The following is a 17,786-nucleotide window of genomic DNA, read 5'->3' as shown; positions in this document are numbered from 1 at the left end:
CCATAATTGGTCGAGCCGAGGGTTCGCTACGCCCTCAGGGCTAACACTCGACCGCCCGTGGTACCGTTCATATGTCAACGGTGGGACCGCGCGTGTGGATGTACCGCCACGTCTCTGCCGCACGGTTTACCTGCACACCGTGCGGTCAGACCCAGATGAGACTCACGTAAGCGGGAGTTGAGGAAACGTACCTCGGCGGCTCTCCCGACGGTCTCACCCTTGGCTTCAGGATCGTGGGTGCGCTACTACCCAAGGCTCCGTGGGGAAGATCTTTGTCTTACACCACAGCAACCTTCCTTGCGGTGTACATAGAGGACTCACGTAAGCGGGACGCTTGTCCCGACGGTCCTCCCTGGCTGCGGGACCGTGGGTTTGCCAGCCCCCATAGACTCGCAAAAGCGAATCCTCCCTGCGGGAAGTAGATAGGGACAGAGGGAATCTCGTTAATCCATTCATGCGCGTCACTAATTAGATGACGAGGCATTTGGCTACCTTAAGAGAGTCATAGTTACTCCCGCCGTTTACCCGCGCTTTTTTGAATTTCTTCACGTTGACATTCAGAGCACTGGGCAGAAATCACATTGCGTCAACACCCTTGGGGGCCATCGCAATGCTTTGTTTTAATTAGACAGTCGGATTCCCCTAGTCCGTGCCAGTTCTGAGCTGAGCGTTGAATGGCGGCCGAAGAGAACGACCGCGACGGTAGAACCGCCGCGGAAGCCTCGCAGCAAGGAAGATCCGCGGGAGGCCAAGGCACGGGACCGAGCTCGGATCCGGGGTGCGCGACGATATCCACTCCCGAGAGAGATAGATACGCCGCGTCCCGTTCAGCTCGCCCAGGCCCGGCACGTCAGCCAAACCCGCTTCCCGACCAAGCCCGACACGCCCCGCTCCTCAGAGCCAATCCTTATTCCGAAGTTACGGATCCAATTTGCCGACTTCCCTTACCTACATTAATCTATCGACTAGAGGCTCTTTACCTTGGAGACCTGCTGCGGATATGGGTACGAACCGGCGCGACACCTCCACGTGGCCCTCTCCTGGATTTTCAAGGTCCGAGGGGAAGATCCGGACACCGCCGCAACTGCGGTGCTCTTCGCGTTCCAAACCCTATCTCCCTGCTAGAGGTTTCCAGGGAACTCGAACGCTTATACAGAAAAGAAAACTCTTCCCGGATCTCCCGACGGCGTCTCCAGGTCATTTTGGGTTACCCCGACGAACACTCTTACGAGGGCCCGAATGGTATGCGGTTCCGCTGCCGGGTTCCGGAATAGGAACCGGATTCCCTTTCGCCCAATGGGTGTGTATCTTTCGCTCATATATATATTTGTTTGTTGTTGCGATTTTTGTGTATGATCTTAGGACACCTCATCTGCATAGGATTTCTCTTAGGGCTTAGGATCGACTGACTCGTGTGCAACGGCTGTTCACACGAAACCCTTCTCCACGTCAGTCCTCCAGGGCCTCGCTGGAGTATTTGCTACTACCACCAAGATCTGCACCGACGGCGGCTCCAGGCAGGCTCGCGCCCAGACCCTTCTGCGCACACCGCCGCGACCCTCCTACTCGTCAGAGCTTCATGAAGGACGGTCCCGGATCCCGCGAGGAGATCGCGAGACTCGCGTGCCTTCCCACTTGCCACTGACGGCGGAGTATAGGCGCGACGCTTCAGCGCCATCCATTTTCAGGGCTAGTTGCTTCGGCAGGTGAGTTGTTACACACTCCTTAGCGGATTCCGACTTCCATGGCCACCGTCCTGCTGTCTTAAGCAACCAACGCCTTTCATGGTATCCCATAAGCGTCGACTTAGGCGCCTTAACTCCACGTTTGGTTCATCCCACAGCGCCAGTTCTGCTTACCAAAATTGGCCCACTTGGCACTCTGATCCAATATCTCGTGGCTTCATGATCCAAGCAAGCCAGAGATCTCACCCATTTAAAGTTTGAGAATAGGTTGAGGTCGTTTCGGCCCCAAGGCCTCTAATCATTCGCTTTACCAGATGAGACTCGCACGCGTTCGATGAGAACGGTCGAGTGCCAGCTATCCTGAGGGAAACTTCGGAGGGAACCAGCTACTAGATGGTTCGATTAGTCTTTCGCCCCTATACCCAGTTCCGACGATCGATTTGCACGTCAGAATCGCTACGGACCTCCATCAGGGTTTCCCCTGACTTCGTCCTGACCAGGCATAGTTCACCATCTTTCGGGTCCCAACGTGTACGCTCTAGGTGCGCCTCTCCTCGCAATGAGAACGAGACGCCCCGGGAGTGCGAGGCCGCATAGTTGCGCGGCCCATCCTCCCTCCATCGACGCGAACGCCGATTTTCACTTTCATTTCGCCTTTAGGTTTCAAATGTCCCAATGACTCGCGCACATGTTAGACTCCTTGGTCCGTGTTTCAAGACGGGTCCTGAGAGTACCCAAAGCAATAGCGTCGCCGACCGGTAATTCGAGACTCGGCCAGTCCAAGAAATCCGCACTGCTAACAGCTGCCGCATACCCGAGCACGGAACGTAAGTCCGAGACTACGGAGTAAGGGCGAAGCTTGCGGCGGTCTAGACGCACACACATTCGAGAATGGATTGGTTGCGGCCCGATACCGTGAGTGTACCGTCGTGCGGTCGGCCGGGCGACCGAGGGTCTGACGCGTGCGCCGAAGCGACGCGACAGGCGCCCGCTCGGGCCGTAGACCGACACACAACGGGTCGCGACGTTCTACTAGGGGAGAAGTGCACGACTACGACACCGGTGCGTTCGACACCGAGGATGGCGTGCCCTCGCTAGTGAGCTCCCGAAGGCCCACCCGGAGCATCGCTCATCAACGGGAACCGGCGCCGTCGACGATGAATCTCCCCATTCGATCTTTTGGGTTTCTCAGGTTTACCCCTGAACGGTTTCACGTACTCTTGAACTCTCTCTTCAAAGTTCTTTTCAACTTTCCCTCACGGTACTTGTTCGCTATCGGTCTCGTGGTTGTATTTAGCCTTAGATGGAGTTTACCACCAACTTAGGGCTGCACTCTCAAGCAACCCGACTCTAAGGAGAGATCCTCCCGGGACGCGTTCCGGTCGCTACGGGCCTGGCACCCTCTGTGGGTACATGGCCCCATTCAAGATGGACTTGGACGCGGTTCGACGTCTCGGGTCAATCGGATCCTCCCGAACACTACATTTCCCAACGGCGGAACCGCGGGATTCAGTGCTGGGCTAATTCCTGTTCGCTCGCCGCTACTAAGGAAATCCTTGTTAGTTTCTTTTCCTCCGCTTAGTAATATGCTTAAATTCAGCGGGTGATCTCGCCTACTCTGAGGTCGCTTCAACGTCACGACGCGAAACGAAAATTCGTTCGTGTCGTGTTTTGCGTAGACTCGTAGAAAACGAAAGCTCGGAAAGATTCGGTGCGAGAGAAGGTGGTGTGTGTGTGTGTATTTCTCTGTGCGAAAATCGCCTCAAAGAGAAAAAAAATTCGAATAGAAGGAGAACACTCTCTATTCGATATACAATATATATGTATGTATGTATGTACGAGCGTTTTATGCATCTCGCCAAAGTGCCAAACTTCGTTCGTCGTATCATGTTCGAGCTAAGACTCACGCAAGACATCCGTGTAACGATCGTCCGGTTTTTAACGTCCGTCCTCTTTTTCTCCTACAGCCGTTTCTCTTCTCTCGACGATTCCAGCGGTTCCCGGTACGGGAACTCACGCAAGTGAAAAAGCGAGCGAGACGTACCGTCGGGTGGGTGTGTGTGTTCGGGGACTGGACGACCGGCGCGACGTTAGGATGCGCGGTCCAGCGATAGACGACGAAGAGGCATGGGATGACCAACACTCTCTTTTCTCTATTCTCGAAGCGTCGAATTGCCATAAAAAAAAAATCACACGCGCGCACGACATAGTCGTACGCGCGTGTATACCTCGTCTCTCTCAAAGTTTTTTTCTCGAGCCTCGCCAAAGGGGATCGTCTTCTTCCTCGTCTACGATCTCTCCGACGACGACGACCGTACGAACAACTTCGTAACGGACTCACATGCGCATCTTCCTCGGGTACAGAAACGCTGCGGAAAACACCTCGAGCTTGTAGTTACAGCAGCACCCGTGTATAGCCGATCTTAGACACACGCTAGTTCGCACACGCGTTACATATATAATATGTAAGATTTCCGACGAACGTGGCTTTTCGGGAGCCAGGCGCGCGGGCAGAGAGATACACGACGACGGGGAAAATTCGTCCCGATACGAGTACGTGTACTCTCCGATCTCCGCGCGACGCTGGGGATCATACCTCCCTAAGTCGTCAGAGCGCTCGAAGAAATCTCGCGTGTGCGTTCCCGGATCTACGGCTGATACTTTCGGGGCTTGTAAAAAAGCACAGAGCGTGTAAAACGCAACGACGACCCATCGATGCGACGGTCCTCGTTGTTGTCAGTCGCTTTCGCGAAGAGACGGAGTGGGCATTCGATCCCTGGGGCTGTACGAGAGTCTTAAGAAAAGACGGTAGATTATGGCAAAGTTTCGCACGCCATCGAGTTTAGGTTTTTTTTTTGGTTCTCTCTTCTCTCCTCTCTCGACCGAGTTCCCATATTTGCTTTCTCTCTCAGTCTCGCCAAATATAATATTCTTTTAAGACGACGTCGGGGGCGCGGACCTTCGTGCGTCGAACACCGGCAAACGTAGCATATATCGCCTGATATGAAAAAAAAATCGGTCACGAGGAGAACACTACGAGTATATACGTTCGATAACCGATACACGAAGCGGTGCATAAGCGGGCGGTCGCCCTCGTAAGGACGACTCACGACGCCGCGAGCACTCACGCAGGTCCGTGACCGGTTCTCTCCGCTCTTATTCGTATCCCTTCGTATACCTTCGTCCGACTCTGAAACGTTCTCTTATAATTTTTAAGAAGAACGACGGCGGGTTGTCAAGGCAAGAAGGGACAGAGAGAGACAGAGGTAGAGTTTCGTAGTCTCCCGTGAACACGATAGATTATATATCGAGCATGCGTACGACTTGCACGGTCTCTGCACGACCGCGACGAACGCCGACGAGCGTCCAACAATCGCTCGTACGTCGCGTATGTTCTCTCCGTCCGCTCTTATTCGTATCCTCGTTCTTGTACCTTCGTCCGACTCTGAAACGTTCTCTTATATAAAGAAGAACGACGGCGGGTTGTTAAGGCAAGAAGGGACAGAGAGAGACAGATACGGAGAGTAACGATACGCAACGCAAGCAGTCTTAGGTTTACGTGAGCAACCCTCAGCCAGGCGTGGTCCAGGAATTGTATCCGTGGACCGCAATGTGCGTTCGAAATGTCGATGTTCATGTGTCCTGCAGTTCACACGTTGACGCGCAATTAGCTGCGTTCTTCATCGACCCACGAGCCAAGTGATCCACCGTTCAGGGTAATCTTTTATAAATTTACAACAGTTCAATACTCAAATGTACTCTTCTCGGTTCTAGCGAAGCCGAGTTCCGTCACGTTCGACCAACGGGAATCGAACGCGCAGAAGTCGCCATAGGATTGACGACACAAAAACGTTCGAAAAAAAAAGAAAACGACGAACGCGCGAAGATACGCGCGTTCGCCGGCCGGGCGTAAAGTACATTATGATATATAACAACCATCGAGATCGAAGCTCCGTTCGTCAGGAAACGACGGGGATATATACACCCGATTCTGAATCCTCTGTACAGCACACGATCTCGCGAACGAGTAAGCACGGTGGCTAGCCCATGTTATATATGTGTTTGATTCTACTCTCTCGTCCAATTATTCAAGAAACAGCGCGCGTGCATCTCTCCATCGTTCGGGTGATAGTAAAGATTCGATGGGATTCGCGCGGCCGTCCGCCTCGAGCGGTCTTTCGTCCCAATATCCAGAAGCAGAGTTTGAAAAACTCTAGCGACGGCACGGGTGTCCGACTCACGACATCGAGGTTTCGAAGCCGGCGATCCCCTCCGAACGGATGGCGACCACGCGACCGACTGAAAGCATGAAAAATCGACGAAAGATAGAACACATCTCCGTTCGGGTGGTGTTTTTTTTTTTAAAAAAAAAAAAAACAAAAATTCGATGGGACTCGCAGCCATCGTCCTCGCGCGGTCTTTCGTCCCGATATCCAGAAGCAGAGTTTGAAAAACTCTAGCGACGGCACGGGTGTCCGACTCACGACAACGAGGATAGACAGCCGGTCCCCTCCGAACGGGTTATGCGACGATAAACTCGATGAAACTTTAGTCTCGTTCAGGTAGTGTGTGTCTTGTAAATCAAAAATTCGATGGGACTCGCATCCATCGTCCTCGCGCGGTCTTTCGTCCCAACATCCAGAAGCAGAGTTTGAAAAACTCTAGCGACGGCACGGGTGTCCGACTCACGACAACGAGGATAGACAGCCGGTCCCCTCTGAACGGTATATTATATATGAGATGATAGACGACAAACTGGATGAAACTTTAAGTCTCGTTCAGGTAGTGTGTAAATCAAAAATTCGATGGGACTCGCATCCGTCGTCCTCGCGCGGTCTTTCGTCCCGATATCCAGAAGCAGAGTTTGAAAAACTCTAGCGACGGCACGGGTCTCCGACTCACGACAACGAGGAAAGACAGCCGGTCCCCTCTGAACGGTATATTATATGAAACTTTAAGTCTCGTTCAGGTAGTGTTTAAATAAAAAATTCGATGGGACTCGCATCCGTCGTCCTCGCGCGGTCTTTCGTCCCGATATCCAGAAGCAGAGTTTGAAAAACTCTAGCGACGGCACGGGTGTCCGACTCACGACAACGAGGAAAGACAGCCGGTCCCCTCTGAACGGTATATTATATGAAACTTTAAGTCTCGTTCAGGTAGTGTTTAAATAAAAAATTCGATGGGACTCGCATCCGTCGTCCTCGCGCGGTCTTTCGTCCCGATATCCAGAAGCAGAGTTTGAAAAACTCTAGCGACGGCACGGGTGTCCGACTCACGACAACGAGGAAAGACAGCCGGTCCCCTCTGAACGGTATATTATATGAAACTTTAAGTCTCGTTCAGGTAGTGTGTAAGTCAAAAATTCGATGGGACTCGCATCCGTCGTCCTCGCGCGGTCTTTCGTCCCGATATCCAGAAGCAGAGTTTGAAAAACTCTAGCGACGGCACGGGTGTCCGACTCACGACAACGAGGATAGACAGCCGGTCCCCTCTGAACGGTATATAATATGAAACTTTAAGTCTCGTTCAGGTAGTGTGTAAGTCAAAAATTCGATGGGACTCGCATCCGTCGTCCTCGCGCGGTCTTTCGTCCCGATATCCAGAAGCAGAGTTTGAAAAACTCTAGCGACGGCACGGGTGTCCGACTCACGACAACGAGGATAGACAGCCGGTCCCCTCTGAACGGTATATAATATACATTATGCGACGGTAGACGATCAACTAGACGAAACTTTAGTCTCGTTCAGGTGGTGTAAAAAAAATTCGATGGGATACGCACGCACGGCTGTCGTCGTCCTCGAGCGGTCTTTCGTCCCAATATCCAGAAGCAGAGTTTGAAAAACTCTAGCGACGGCACGGGTGTCCGACTCACGACATCGAGGCTTCGAAGCCGGCGGCGTTCCCCTCTGAACGAACTTCGGCTAGACTAGTTACGAATCGTTGCTACACATCGTCTTCATCGTCGTCGTCGTCGACATCGACATCATCATCATATCATCATCATCATCATCATCATCATCGGTCATCGTCGCATAGCGGGCCAACATCCACGCGATGCGTCTTCGTTCTAGGTTACCCGATCCACGAGTATGTTACACGTGGTTTCGTTATTTCGAACGAAACGACATACGAAGAGCACACGCCCTTTGGGTAGGAAGCACGTTTCGAGAACGACGAGAGTTTCGATGAAAGAGACGAGAGAAGTCGACGCAGAAGGTATCCATGGATCTTCGAAGAGAACCTTCGAAGATGTATATCGGTATCCTTTCGCTCTGCGCGACTCGCTACAAGTTCTTTCGCTCTCGTCGACTCGTTCTAGACGCTTCGTTCGATCCCAAAGAGGAGTCTTCGATATGTCCCGTTGCTAGGAGGAGAACAAACGCAACACAGACCACGAAACATAGAAGAGAATAGGCGAGCATGATCACTCCGACACGAGGCACTTTAGAGATTTTCTTATTAGTTTGCATGGACTTTTATATTTCGTTTGTACGGTTTCCACGATGCAAATACGAAATACGAGATCGTGACGGCGGGTCTTTCTGTGTACGGCCTCTCGCAGGCGCCACGACTGCATTTCTCTTTACACCTGGTTTCCATCGTAATTTTTTCGTTTGATATCGAGCCTTAACTTTTGTTGGCTCTTTCGAAGCTAGAGTTCCCTTTTATTAGAATTTCATATATATATATATATATTATATGTTATATGTTTTATTCGGAGACGGCGGGTCTTTCTGTTTACGACCTCACGCAGGCGCCTCGAATAAGTTTCATTCGCATTTCGTTTTTATACTTGTATATATATATCTCTTCATCCCGATGATCGAGAGAGAGTGCCACCTTCTCTTCGTATAATTCCGTAGCTGGAGGGTCGTCTCCTCCTTAAGAATATTTCTATTCGTGCCAACGGAGGTTGCCAAGCTCCCTGGCGTTTTCGTTTGTTAAAGTATATAGCTTGTTAATACGTCGTATATACTTTCGTCGATACAGGAGGAGTACGGCTCCTTACCGACCATTGTGATATATATTTCATAGTTTTTATATGTGTTCAAGTCAAATTCTTTTGGTATCGTATCGTTAATGATCCTTCCGCAGGTTCACCTACGGAAACCTTGTTACGACTTTTACTTCCTCTAAATGATCAAGTTTGGTCATCTTCCCGGTAACATCGGCAATGCTTATCACATTGGCCGCGCACCAGTCCGAAGACCTCACTAAATCATTCAATCGGTAGTAGCGACGGGCGGTGTGTACAAAGGGCAGGGACGTAATCAACGCGAGCTTATGACTCGCGCTTACTGGGAATTCCTCGTTCATGGGGAATAATTGCAAGCCCCAATCCCTAGCACGAAGGAGGTTCAGCGGGTTACCCGGGCCTTTCGGCCAGGGAAAACACGCTGATTCCTTCAGTGTAGCGCGCGTGCGGCCCAGAACATCTAAGGGCATCACAGACCTGTTATTGCTCAATCTCGTGCGGCTAGAAGCCGCCTGTTCCTCTAAGAAGATTTGTTTGTACGTTGGTAGTAAAAACCCACCGACCGAAGCCGGGGGCCTTCGAGATACCATAAGTTACGTCTATTTAGCAGGCTAGAGTCTCGTTCGTTATCGGAATTAACCAGACAAATCGCTCCACCAACTAAGAACGGCCATGCACCACCACCCACCGAATCAAGAAAGAGCTATCAATCTGTCAATCCTTCCGGTGTCCGGGCCTGGTGAGGTTTCCCGTGTTGAGTCAAATTAAGCCGCAGGCTCCACTCCTGGTGGTGCCCTTCCGTCAATTCCTTTAAGTTTCAGCTTTGCAACCATACTTCCCCCGGAACCCAAAAGCTTTGGTTTCCCGGAAGCTGCCCGCCGAGTCATCGGAGGAACTTCGGCGGATCGCTGGCTGGCATCGTTTATGGTTAGAACTAGGGCGGTATCTGATCGCCTTCGAACCTCTAACTTTCGTTCTTGATTAATGAAAACATTTTTGGCAAATGCTTTCGCTTCTGTCCGTCTTGCGACGATCCAAGAATTTCACCTCTAACGTCGCAATACGAATGCCCCCATCTGTCCCTATTAATCATTACCTCGGGGCTCCGAAAACCAACAAAATAGAACCGAGGTCCTATTCCATTATTCCATGCACACAGTATTCAGGCGAAGGTAGCCTGCTTTAAGCACTCTAATTTGTTCAAAGTAAACGTATCGGCCCACCTCGACACTCAGTGAAGAGCACCGCGATGGGATATTAGTTGGACCGCCCGCGAGGAGCTAAGCCCACCGATAGGACGTACCACATAATGCCAGTTAAACACCGCGAGCGGTGAACCGACACTGTGACACACAGATTCAACTACGAGCTTTTTAACCGCAACAACTTTAATATACGCTATTGGAGCTGGAATTACCGCGGCTGCTGGCACCAGACTTGCCCTCCAATTGGTCCTCGTTAAAGGATTTAAAGTGTACTCATTCCGATTACGGGGCCTCGGATGAGTCCCGTATCGTTATTTTTCGTCACTACCTCCCCGTGCCGGGAGTGGGTAATTTGCGCGCCTGCTGCCTTCCTTGGATGTGGTAGCTGTTTCTCAGGCTCCCTCTCCGGAATCGAACCCTGATTCCCCGTTACCCGTTACAACCATGGTAGGCGCAGAACCTACCATCGACAGTTGATAAGGCAGACATTTGAAAGATGCGTCGCCGGTGCTAGATGACCATGCGATCAGCACAAAGTTATTCAGAGTCACCAAAACAAACGATGGACGGACAGACGAGCCATCCGCCACCGATTGGTTTTGATCTAATAAAAGCATTCCTACCATCTCTGGTCGGAATCTGTTTGCATGTATTAGCTCTAGAATTACCACAGTTATCCAAGTAAATGTAGGTATGATCTAAGAAACCATAACTGATTTAATGAGCCATTCGCGGTTTCACCTTAATGCGGCATGTACTGAGACATGCATGGCTTAATCTTTGAGACAAGCATATGACTACTGGCAGGATCAACCAGGGATCTTATTCGTATAACAATTCTTATAAATTTCGTTTAAGTTCTCTTCGTGTCGTAGGTGGGACGTAAGCACCGTACGACGAGACTTTTCGTTCTTAAGATAGATATATCTATAAAATATATCTCCTAGCGACGTTCGAGATACACCCATAGTTCAGTAATAATCTTCGAACGCCGCTCGCAGCCACTTTGTAATTCTCAACTCCACCTCCTCTCTTCTCTCTCTCTCTCTCTCTCATAGTCTTATATAAAATGTTTAGAATCGTACTTCTAAAGGAACATTTCCATAATGCTGTCTTCGTGTAAAAAGACTTATTAGAATATCTTAGCGGTAAAGCACGTATACGCACCTCACGCTGAACGAACAAGCGCGTATCCCAGTGCGTCGCGCTGGACATACCGTAAGAATATTCTTTCAATCGGTAGAACATTTTCGGCAGAAGACATACTACGCAAAGATAGTACGCTCCTACCGCCTCATCGGATACTTCTGCGAAAGCAGAAGTTTTTATAGAAAGCAGACGGTTATACTCTTTTGAATGAATCGATGCTCAGTTAGTACAAGCACACACGCATCTAACAATTTTTGTTAGAATACGTACACACAGGTCACCAGCTTCCCGACTCAGGGGAACCTTGCCACGATATTTGGTCATTACGTCCAGGACAGCGACCCGCGGCGCAGCAGTGTAGAGAAAAAACCAGAACGAGAACGGAGGAACAGTCGAGAAATAGCGTAAAATACACTAAGACTCGAGGAGCGGTGACTGAATTCTCAACCGAGGCCGTAGAATAGCCACGCGCTCAACGCTGTTCCGACCGAACCGTCCGGCTCGACGTCTCTCTTATAGATACGAAAGCGCCAGCCGGAAGGCCGGCGCCGGCCGGGCTAGCGGCCGCGCGCTTACGGTGCAAAACCTCCGTAGCAACGTACCGTTCGGAAGGGACGCTGGAACTTAGTCTCGCGAACGCTCGATCACTACTATACAAAGCCAATATCCAACCATCGAAATACATTACCAGACGTTTTATTAACATAATAGAAATGCATTTTTACCAAAAAATTAATTTTTTTTTTCACCGAAAAATTGCATCAGTAAACATACTCTTTTATCGAATACGGACAAAAAATAAGTTTATAATCAATTACAATACGTTAAAATAAGTAGAAATATGCAAAAAAATATATACCTTGTAACGTTAATTAACGAAAAAATTAGAAAAATATCCCAGTCGTGTCAGTTCGACGAACGCTAATTTTTTGAAAAAATCGATAAAAATGTTTAATCCCGACGTATTTAATAGAGATAGAACGATTCCCGTAAAAAAATTCATACCTTGTAACGCTTTTAAACGAATAAACTCGAAAAAACTTTTTCGCCCTCGGAATTTTTCTAAGTCCCAACGTACCGGCTCGGAATTTTTCTATGTTCCAACGACCGGTCGTGTCGGTCCAAACGTTTTTATATCCGTCTGCCGACGATATAAACGCTTAATCCCGACGTATTTTATCGAGTTATAACGATTTCTTGAAAAATATTCGTACGTTATAACGCTTTTTAACGAATTAATCGAAAAAGAGTGTTCGGTCCGAAAATTTTCTAAGTACGAACGACCGGCCGCATAGGTCCGTTTTTAAAAATCGTTCTCGGACGGAAATAAACCATTAATCCCGACGTATTTCGTCGAGTTACGTCGATTTATGCAAAAAAATTCATACCTTGTAACGCTTTTTAACGAATAAACTCGAAAAAACTTTTTCGCCCTCGGAATTTTTCTAAGTCCCAACGTACCGGCTCGGAATTTTTCTATGTTCCAACGACCGGTCGTGTCGGTCCAAACGTTTTTATATCCGTCTGCCGACGATATAAACGCTTAATCCCGACGTATTTTATCGAGTTATAACGATTTCTTGAAAAATATTCGTACGTTATAACGCTTTTTAACGAATTAATCGAAAAAGAGTGTTCGGTCCGAAAATTTTCTAAGTACGAACGACCGGCCGCATAGGTCCGTTTTTAAAAATCGTTCTCGGACGGAAATAAACCATTAATCCCGACGTATTTCGTCGAGTTACGTCGATTTATGCAAAAAAATTCATACCTTGTAACGCTTTTTAACGAATAAACTCGAAAAAACTTTTTCGCGCTCGGAATTTTTCTAAGTCCCAACGTACCGGCTCGGAATTTTTCTATGTTCCAACGACCGGTCGTGTCGGTCCAAACGTTTTTATATCCGTCTGCCGACGATATAAACGCTTAATCCCGACGTATTTTATCGAGTTATAACGATTTCTTGAAAAATATTCGTACGTTATAACGCTTTTTAACGAATTAATCGAAAAAGAGTGTTCGGTCCGAAAATTTTCTAAGTACGAACGACCGGCCGCATAGGTCCGTTTTTAAAAATCGTTCTCGGACGGAAATAAACCATTAATCCCGACGTATTTCGTCGAGTTACGTCGATTTATGCAAAAAAATTCATACCTTGTAACGCTTTTTAACGAATAAACTCGAAAAAACTTTTTCGCGCTCGGAATTTTTCTAAGTCCCAACGTACCGGCTCGGAATTTTTCTATGTTCCAACGACCGGTCGTGTCGGTCCAAACGTTTTTATATCCGTCTGCCGACGATATAAACGCTTAATCCCGACGTATTTTATCGAGTTATAACGATTTCTTGAAAAATATTCGTACGTTATAACGCTTTTTAACGAATTAATCGAAAAAGAGTGTTCGGTCCGAAAATTTTCTAAGTACGAACGACCGGCCGCATAGGTCCGTTTTTAAAAATCGTTCTCGGACGGAAATAAACCATTAATCCCGACGTATTTCGTCGAGTTACGTCGATTTATGCAAAAAAATTCATACCTTGTAACGCTTTTTAACGAATAAACTCGAAAAAACTTTTTCGCGCTCGGAATTTTTCTAAGTCCCAACGTACCGGCTCGGAATTTTTCTATGTTCCAACGACCGGTCGTGTCGGTCCAAACGTTTTTATATCCGTCTGCCGACGATATAAACGCTTAATCCCGACGTATTTTATCGAGTTATAACGATTTCTTGAAAAATATTCGTACGTTATAACGCTTTTTAACGAATTAATCGAAAAAGAGTGTTCGGTCCGAAAATTTTCTAAGTACGAACGACCGGCCGCATAGGTCCGTTTTTAAAAATCGTTCTCGGACGGAAATAAACCATTAATCCCGACGTATTTCGTCGAGTTACGTCGATTTATGCAAAAAAATTCATACCTTGTAACGCTTTTTAACGAATAAACTCGAAAAAACTTTTTCGCGCTCGGAATTTTTCTAAGTCCCAACGTACCGGCTCGGAATTTTTCTATGTTCCAACGACCGGTCGTGTCGGTCCAAACGTTTTTATATCCGTCTGCCGACGATATAAACGCTTAATCCCGACGTATTTTATCGAGTTATAACGATTTCTTGAAAAATATTCGTACGTTATAACGCTTTTTAACGAATTAATCGAAAAAGAGTGTTCGGTCCGAAAATTTTCTAAGTACGAACGACCGGCCGCATAGGTCCGTTTTTAAAAATCGTTCTCGGACGGAAATAAACCATTAATCCCGACGTATTTCGTCGAGTTACGTCGATTTATGCAAAAAAATTCATACCTTGTAACGCTTTTTAACGAATAAACTCGAAAAAACTTTTTCGCGCTCGGAATTTTTCTAAGTCCCAACGTACCGGCTCGGAATTTTTCTATGTTCCAACGACCGGTCGTGTCGGTCCAAACGTTTTTATATCCGTCTGCCGACGATATAAACGCTTAATCCCGACGTATTTTATCGAGTTATAACGATTTCTTGAAAAATATTCGTACGTTATAACGCTTTTTAACGAATTAATCGAAAAAGAGTGTTCGGTCCGAAAATTTTCTAAGTACGAACGACCGGCCGCATAGGTCCGTTTTTAAAAATCGTTCTCGGACGGAAATAAACCATTAATCCCGACGTATTTCGTCGAGTTACGTCGATTTATGCAAAAAAATTCATACCTTGTAACGCTTTTTAACGAATAAACTCGAAAAAACTTTTTCGCCCTCGGAATTTTTCTAAGTCCCAACGTACCGGCTCGGAATTTTTCTATGTTCCAACGACCGGTCGTGTCGGTCCAAACGTTTTTATATCCGTCTGCCGACGATATAAACGCTTAATCCCGACGTATTTTATCGAGTTATAACGATTTCTTGAAAAATATTCGTACGTTATAACGCTTTTTAACGAATTAATCGAAAAAGAGTGTTCGGTCCGAAAATTTTCTAAGTACGAACGACCGGCCGCATAGGTCCGTTTTTAAAAATCGTTCTCGGACGGAAATAAACCATTAATCCCGACGTATTTCGTCGAGTTACGTCGATTTATGCAAAAAAATTCATACCTTGTAACGCTTTTTAACGAATAAACTCGAAAAAACTTTTTCGCCCTCGGAATTTTTCTAAGTCCCAACGTACCGGCTCGGAATTTTTCTATGTTCCAACGACCGGTCGTGTCGGTCCAAACGTTTTTATATCCGTCTGCCGACGATATAAACGCTTAATCCCGACGTATTTTATCGAGTTATAACGATTTCTTGAAAAATATTCGTACGTTATAACGCTTTTTAACGAATTAATCGAAAAAGAGTGTTCGGTCCGAAAATTTTCTAAGTACGAACGACCGGCCGCATAGGTCCGTTTTTAAAAATCGTTCTCGGACGGAAATAAACCATTAATCCCGACGTATTTCGTCGAGTTACGTCGATTTATGCAAAAAAATTCATACCTTGTAACGCTTTTTAACGAATAAACTCGAAAAAACTTTTTCGCGCTCGGAATTTTTCTAAGTCCCAACGTACCGGCTCGGAATTTTTCTATGTTCCAACGACCGGTCGTGTCGGTCCAAACGTTTTTATATCCGTCTGCCGACGATATAAACGCTTAATCCCGACGTATTTTATCGAGTTATAACGATTTCTTGAAAAATATTCGTACGTTATAACGCTTTTTAACGAATTAATCGAAAAAGAGTGTTCGGTCCGAAAATTTTCTAAGTACGAACGACCGGCCGCATAGGTCCGTTTTTAAAAATCGTTCTCGGACGGAAATAAACCATTAATCCCGACGTATTTCGTCGAGTTACGTCGATTTATGCAAAAAAATTCATACCTTGTAACGCTTTTTAACGAATAAACTCGAAAAAACTTTTTCGCCCTCGGAATTTTTCTAAGTCCCAACGTACCGGCTCGGAATTTTTCTATGTTCCAACGACCGGTCGTGTCGGTCCAAACGTTTTTATATCCGTCTGCCGACGATATAAACGCTTAATCCCGACGTATTTTATCGAGTTATAACGATTTCTTGAAAAATATTCGTACGTTATAACGCTTTTTAACGAATTAATCGAAAAAGAGTGTTCGGTCCGAAAATTTTCTAAGTACGAACGACCGGCCGCATAGGTCCGTTTTTAAAAATCGTTCTCGGACGGAAATAAACCATTAATCCCGACGTATTTCGTCGAGTTACGTCGATTTATGCAAAAAAATTCATACCTTGTAACGCTTTTTAACGAATAAACTCGAAAAAACTTTTTCGCGCTCGGAATTTTTCTAAGTCCCAACGTACCGGCTCGGAATTTTTCTATGTTCCAACGACCGGTCGTGTCGGTCCAAACGTTTTTATATCCGTCTGCCGACGATATAAACGCTTAATCCCGACGTATTTTATCGAGTTATAACGATTTCTTGAAAAATATTCGTACGTTATAACGCTTTTTAACGAATTAATCGAAAAAGAGTGTTCGGTCCGAAAATTTTCTAAGTACGAACGACCGGCCGCATAGGTCCGTTTTTAAAAATCGTTCTCGGACGGAAATAAACCATTAATCCCGACGTATTTCGTCGAGTTACGTCGATTTATGCAAAAAAATTCATACCTTGTAACGCTTTTTAACGAATAAACTCGAAAAAACTTTTTCGCGCTCGGAATTTTTCTAAGTCCCAACGTACCGGCTCGGAATTTTTCTATGTTCCAACGACCGGTCGTGTCGGTCCAAACGTTTTTATATCCGTCTGCCGACGATATAAACGCTTAATCCCGACGTATTTTATCGAGTTATAACGATTTCTTGAAAAATATTCGTACGTTATAACGCTTTTTAACGAATTAATCGAAAAAGAGTGTTCGGTCCGAAAATTTTCTAAGTACGAACGACCGGCCGCATAGGTCCGTTTTTAAAAATCGTTCTCGGACGGAAATAAACCATTAATCCCGACGTATTTCGTCGAGTTACGTCGATTTATGCAAAAAAATTCATACCTTGTAACGCTTTTTAACGAATAAACTCGAAAAAACTTTTTCGCGCTCGGAATTTTTCTAAGTCCCAACGTACCGGCTCGGAATTTTTCTATGTTCCAACGACCGGTCGTGTCGGTCCAAACGTTTTTATATCCGTCTGCCGACGATATAAACGCTTAATCCCGACGTATTTTATCGAGTTATAACGATTTCTTGAAAAATATTCGTACGTTATAACGCTTTTTAACGAGTTATTTGGAGGGGATCTTTCGGCCTTTTCGTAGCGGTGCGAAAAAATTCTAAGTTCCAACGTCCCGGTCACGTTGGTCCGGAGGATGAAATTTTTTAAAAAAATAAAGTGAAATCGTTACGTTCGACTAGATTTCGTCGATACGTAACGATTTCACACAAAATTTCGATACGTTATAACGCTTTTTGGCGAGTTATTTCGAGTTGAACATTCGGTACTTTCGTAACGGGGCGAAAAAATTCTAAGTTCCAACGTCCCGGTCACGTTGGTCCGGAGGATGAAATTTTTTAAAAAAATAAAGTGAAATCGCTACTTTCGACTAGATTTCGTCGAAACGTAACGATTTCACGCAAAATTTCGATACGTTATAACGCTTTTTGGCGAGTTATTTCGAGTTGAACTTTCGGTACTTTCGTAACGGTGCGAAAAAATTCTAAGTTCCAACGTCCCGGTCACGTTGGTCCGGAGGATGAAATTTTTTAAAAAAATAAAGTGAAATCGCTACTTTCGACTAGATTTCGTCGAAACGTAACGATTTCACGCAAAATTTCGATACGT

At 46.5% G+C, this 17,786-nt stretch overlaps 2 non-coding genes and 1 pseudogene across 2 annotated transcripts; all 3 read right to left on the bottom strand.

Moving 5' to 3' along the window:
- Positions 1-388: 388 nt before the first annotated feature.
- Positions 389-3,312, bottom strand: LOC126877309 (large subunit ribosomal RNA; annotated as a pseudogene).
- Positions 3,313-5,249: 1,937 nt separating this feature from the next.
- Positions 5,250-5,404, bottom strand: LOC126877296 (5.8S ribosomal RNA). The gene has a single exon (XR_007694906.1). It is a non-coding gene; the product is annotated as a 5.8S ribosomal RNA (ribosomal RNA).
- A 3,359-nt stretch (positions 5,405-8,763) lies between these two features.
- Positions 8,764-10,686, bottom strand: LOC126877302 (small subunit ribosomal RNA). Its single transcript, XR_007694911.1, has one exon. It is a non-coding gene; the product is annotated as a small subunit ribosomal RNA (ribosomal RNA).
- Positions 10,687-17,786: the final 7,100 nt, after the last annotated feature.

The sequence above is a fragment of the Bombus huntii genome, unplaced genomic scaffold, assembly GCF_024542735.1.
Source record: "Bombus huntii isolate Logan2020A unplaced genomic scaffold, iyBomHunt1.1 ctg00000143.1, whole genome shotgun sequence".
NCBI classification, from domain to species: Eukaryota; Metazoa; Arthropoda; class Insecta; order Hymenoptera; family Apidae; genus Bombus; species Bombus huntii.
This window is presented reverse-complemented; position numbering and strand designations above follow the sequence as displayed.